Here is a 6134-nt window from a genome sequence, read left to right as displayed (position 1 = left end):
TGAATGAAAAATAACTTACATTTTTTGAAGGCTTACTATTTATAAGGCCTTGGCATAGCTATCGAGTCACCTTCTTTAATTCTTTTAATGTTTTCAATAAGAAATTAGACAGATACTGTAAGTATCCCCTTCTAAAGTTGAAGAAATTTAGTTGAAGAAATTAACTAACAAAGGTTAATCTTACAATTTGTTTGGGGGCAGTTCTGGTATAAGAATCTAAGTGTCACAGACCCTTAAGTCTACAGTCTTAGCTTCCAGGTTGCTACCTTCCAAACCAGCAAGCATTTATTTATTCAATAGGTAGGTTTACTAGATTTAGCAAATAAAAATACAAAACATGGAATGAAATTTGAACTTCAGATCAACAGTGAATGATGAATAGTTTATAGTATAAGTATCTCCCATGTTAATAGTAAGGACACACTTAATAGTCTTCCCCCAAAAGTTGTTCATCTAAAATAGAATTCAACTGGTATTTTGTATTTTTTCCGATAACCCTACAAATAGGCCGTCATTTTTTAGACAAGGCGTAGAGATCTGACCATGAATACTTGCACCTGAAAGGGAGTTCAAAGAAACTAAAGTCTGTTGGGAAATCACAGATCATTTCTCAGCAAGCAGAGTTTCAAATGACTTAGCGATTTATTGTGTCTCATAAATAAGAAAATACTAGACAAATGAGTTATTAGAAGGGGGCATGTTTTGTATTCTTCTAGACAATGTGCTGTAGTACAATGTATGGCTAGAGCAGTAGTGGCCCTATAGTGTTTAGTGGATTACATGTGTCTAGTCTTGGGAATTGTCTGGTTGCCTGTCTTGAGTATTTCTATTCTGTTTAGTGCTAAGTTGTTTTTTTTACTTCAGTGTGCTAGTCTTTTACTTTAAAAGTTGTAGTGTTATGCATTAATAAGTTGAATGGTCAAGTTAAATTAAATAGCTATTTAATTAACTTCTCAATGCCATATTTTCACCATTCAGTGAATAAATGAGAGACAACAGTTTTCCCCCTTATATCTTAGGCTATTACATATTTCTAAGAATTGTGGAGGAAGGATACTGGTTAATATGCTAAATTGCTTTCTCCCTTGCTTTGTCTCTCTTGAGAATTTTTAATCTACTTTAATATACCTACACACCAACTTGCTACTCTACCAATTAACCATTCATTACCTAATTATCTCCTCCAGCTGAGAATTCCACTTCTTTAGAATAATTTCCCCCTTGTTATCATTCTTGTAACAGTATTATTTGTACTCTTTACTAAGTGATTTCTAGTAATTTGAATTGCATTCAAATAATTCAGCTGATTTACAGCAGGCATTTTTCAGTTTTCTTAGATTTTTTTATTGAAATAGGTATGCTCTAATTTTAAGGCCATTTCAGAATTATTAGCCTCTCTTAGAATTTTGCAAAATGTACTAACGTCTATTTTCAATGCAGAAAAATTCCAGGATAATAAACATATAGTAGAGGATTTCAACATTTTTCAAAATGAATCATGGAATGAATATTCTGGTTAAGTAATATTATTTTGTGATTCTGAGTAATTAGGTAAATGAAACAAATATATTCCCATTATAAAGAAGTTTTTTTTTTTCTTTTAAGTCTACATCAGCTAGCCATACTGGAGTAACTGGTGTCCAAACTAGCTTTCCCACTATAAAAAATAAGAGGAGAGAACTGTTTTCAGGCAATGGGAACAGGCAGCACAAGTCTCTGATACCCCTGTAAAGGGAAACTCAAGAGTCTGAGTTTCACATAAATTCCCATCTACTTATCTATGGATAATTTTCCCACTCAGAACTGGGAATCTAACAGAGAATGAAATCTCACATTAGAATTTGAGGCAGGTGAAGTGGCTGGAATCTGTGGGGTGAAGCATCAGAGAGAGCAGCACTTTGCGGAACGGGAGCTCTATAGGTCAGGGTAAGACTCCCGTCCGTGTACAAGGGCTGGAAAAATACATACGCAAATTGAGGGCCTCAAATCTTAACAGATAATCCACTTCTGCAGGGTTGAGTAACAACGGAGCAATGATGGTCATGCGGAAGCTGCAAAAAAAGCATCATCTGGGGACATCCAGCTCCACCATCAGAGAGATCTTAACTGTAGCTTAGATGCCAGAAAGGCCTCAGAATAAGAATCACATTCTAACAAAGCTGAAACCCATGTCCCGAAGAAAATCCTTACAAAAGGTTATGAAATGTGAGTATTGCTAACTGAGTGGGACTAGGAAACACCTTGGGCTTCCCTTGGGTCTACATCAATAAAGTATGAAAACAAGTCTAAATAAATTCAAAAGATCCATCAGTAACTAAACTGCCAGCTTAAAAAAAAAATAGAAAAAGGTAACAGAATTCTTTACTTCTACAAGATAGTATCCACAATTCCCTGTATTTAATTAAAAACAAGAGCAAAACCCAAAACAGCTATCATCAACAAAGGAGCCAAGATGATTGATTTAGAGGGAAAAGAACAGTCTTTTCAACAAATAATGCTGGGACAACTGGATAGATAGCTACATGGAAAACACTGAAGTTGGACTACTACCTCACATCAAATACAAAAATTAGCTAAGAATGGATCAAAGACCTAAATATTACCTAAAGTCACATAACACTTAAGAGAAAATATAAGTGTACACATTCATGACCTTGGGGTAGGCAATGGTTTCTTAGATATGACACCAAAGCACAAGTATCAAAAAAAAAAAAATCTGCTGGACTTATCAAAATTAAACTACTTCTGTGCTTTCAAAAATCCCCACCGAGAAAGTGAAAAGATGATACACTGAACGGTAGAACATGTTTATAAATCACACTTCTTTTTTTTTTTTTAAGATTTTAAAAAAATTTTTTGAGAGAGAGTGAGTGAGTGAACATGAGTGGGGGAGGGGCAGAGGGTAGGGGACAGGGAGAAGCCGACTTCCCGCTGAGCAGGGAGCCCTATCAGGGGCTCTATCCCAGGACCCTGGGATCATGACCTGAGAGAAAGGCAGGCGCTTAACCTACCGAGACACCCAGGCGCCCCTATAAATCATATTTCTGATAAGAAACTTGTATCCAGAATATATAAAGCACTCTTACAATTTAATAAAAAGACAAAATACTCCTTTAAAAAATGTACAAAGGCTCTAATAAATATTTCTCAGAAACCGATATACAAAAGGCCAATAAGAACTTAAAAATATATATATATGTTCGACATCATTTGCCAGCAAATGAAAACCCAAACCACAATGAGATACAACTTCACACCCACGCGGATGGCTATGATGAAAAAAAAGGACAGGTAACAAGTGAAAATAAGGAGAAATTGAAACCCACATACATTGCAGGTAGGAATGTACAATAATGCAGCCCTTTTGACAAAGAGTTTGGCAATTTCTCAAAAATTAAGCATGGAGTTACCATAACCTAGCAATAGCACTCCTATGTATCTACCTAAGAGAAATAAAACATAAGTCCGCAGAAACTTACACATGAAGGCTCATAAATATAATAATCACAAATAACCTTCACAAAGTAGAAACAACCCAAATGTCCATAAACAGACTAAAAAAGAAAATATTGCGCACCTATGAAAGGCATACTCGTTCAGAAAAAGGAACAGTGGCCAGGCTTTGCGCTTGCGCATTCCCTGCCTCTCGAACAGGCTACAGCTCTCCCAGGATCTGAGGCTTATGGTGATTTGCTCGCCCAGTTGTGCCGTTGGCGGGAAAGTTCCCGCCGCTCGGAGCTAGTTTTGAGCCTCCATGACACACCGTATCCTGAGAGAGTGAGACAAGGGAAGTGTGATGGCCAGGATGATGTGAAGAGAGGGGTCAGAACTCTACGGAAATGAAGTTAGATCTCTTTCGTGGAGTTGTGGAGGCGTTGAAGGTGACTGTTACAAACATTTCAGCCGGAAAACTGCCTGCAATCCGGCTTCTCCCCCCGGTGTACAGTGGGGCACCTTTCGTTTTAGACTTTTGCTGAAATCTCCTGTCAGCTCTCGTTTGTCCTGCGTGCGACCAGATGGGCTCGCTTCGGTCGTCTGCCGAGGAGCCCAGACAGCAAACTCACGTCAAAGGTGAAATCCCCTAACCGTAGCGCGTGACCACCATGCAGGTGCCTGGTTTCCAATTTAGCCTTGCCCACCACTTTCCCTGGCTGGCAGACCCTTCAAATGCCACCTCTTTTTGTGAAGCCCGATCCTAAAACACGAAGACTTATCCTTCTCACACCCGCATGCCCGTCCGCCTCTCTACAGCATTTCCTCTTGAACTTTTTTTTGCAACCACAGCCTAGTCAGTCCACTGTCTGGAATTTAATACAACTAATAAATATGAATTTACTGATAAAGACTATAAAATTATAGATTTGTTAAGAGCAGTAATGCTAAACGTAGTGCTAGGTACATCATGGATGTATATAAACATATTTATATTTTAATGCAAAAAGGGATGAGTCATCTAGTCCAACTTGTCCTTTACAGATGAAGAAAGGGGAACCCCACGGGGTTTGAATGGCCACAAGTTTTTCCAATGTCACCAGAATTTTTTAATGGCCCACAGTAAGAAATATTGCTTTTCAAGGAGCTTAATTTAAGAAAAATTTAGGAACCCTTTATTATGGATTATATTCTAACTTTGTGTGTTAAAATGTCTTTATAAAATTAAGGGGCACCTGGGTGGCACAGTGGTTAAGCGTCTGCCTTCAGCCCAGGGCGTGATCCCAGCGTTATGGGGTCGAGCCCCACATCAGGCTCTTCTGCTATAAGCCTGCTTCTTCCTCTCCCACTCCCCCTGCTTGTGTTCCCTCTCTCTCTGGCTGTCTCTATCTCTGTCGAATAAATAAATAAAATCTTTTAAAAAATGTCTTTATAAAATTAAGATGAATTTAATAAGGGCTTGGGGTAAAGGTAATAACTTCATTTGGAAAAATATATAATATCTCCCTTTTTAAGCAGCCCCCCAAATCGAAGTATTGTTACATACTACAGCATGTATGAACCTTAAAAAGATGAACCTTAAACAGATTATGCTGAATGAAAAAAAGGCAGTCATAAAAGGCATGTATTGTGTGGTTTAATTTTTATTAAATGTGTAGAATAGGAAAATCTACGGGGAATAAAAGTAGATTAGTGAAGGAAAACAGAATGCTAAAGGGTGCATGTTTTCTTTAAGGGGTGATGAAAATATTCTTAAATTGATTGTGGTGATGGTATAACTGTGAATATACTAAAAACGACTGCCTTGTTCATTTTAAATAAATAGTTTAATTATATGGTATGTTAAATTTAACTCGATGAAGCTATATTCCCCCACCCTCGGTCAGTCAATGATCATACAAAGAAACAAAAGTATATATGTGATCCATACATATGGAAAAGCAATCAATAAGAAACAATCCTGAAATAGTACAGGGGTTACACTAAGCAAATACACATTTAAAGCATCCATTATAAATAACTTAATTAAAAGAAAAATATCTGAATTAATTAAATGCTAATCTTACCAGAGACATGGAAAAAATGATAATAGAAAATAAATCCTGGAATTAACTAAAATTGTAGATGACAGAAAAAGAGCCAGTAGGTTTCTTGAGGAAGGGGAGTTAAGATGGTGGAGGAGTGGGGAACCCCTTTTTCAGCCGGTACCCTGAGTCGAGCTGGATAGGTACCAGACCGGACTGAACATCCACGGAATCAGCCTGAGACGCAGGAAGATACATCTGGATCTCTACAAATGAACATCTCCAGCGCTGAGTATTGAGGTATGAAGCGGGGAGCTGTGAAACCGCGCACAGATATCAGAAGATAAACGGAAGGGGGAGGAAGCCTCCGTGTTCGGGCGCCAGGAAGCGGTAGCCACCTGCATGGGGAGGGGGTGGACTTGCAGACCGGCACCCGCGAGACAGCAGATTGAGACCGTGAGCCGGGAGCACGTGCCACCAGGCATCTCACGGAACTCTGGAACTCCGGTGTGCTCGCTGGATCCAGACTGAGACCGGGAGCTCCAGGAGCACGCGCAAGGGGTGGCTGGCGGTGTTAGAAACACAAAGGACAGAGACTCGCGGCCCTGGAAGTGAGGGCTGGGACGCTGGGTGTGGGGCACACATCCTGGGACGCTGCAGGGTTGAGCAGCACCAACA

General features: G+C 39.1%; 1 pseudogene; it reads left to right on the top strand.

Moving 5' to 3' along the window:
* The first annotated feature begins 3839 nt into the window (after positions 1–3839).
* The window catches only part of LOC100470898, a 121856-nt pseudogene continuing 119561 nt past the window's right edge, over positions 3840–6134 (top strand).

This window comes from Ailuropoda melanoleuca, chromosome 8, assembly GCF_002007445.2.
Source record: "Ailuropoda melanoleuca isolate Jingjing chromosome 8, ASM200744v2, whole genome shotgun sequence".
Classification (NCBI taxonomy): Eukaryota; Metazoa; Chordata; class Mammalia; order Carnivora; family Ursidae; genus Ailuropoda; species Ailuropoda melanoleuca.
This window is presented reverse-complemented; position numbering and strand designations above follow the sequence as displayed.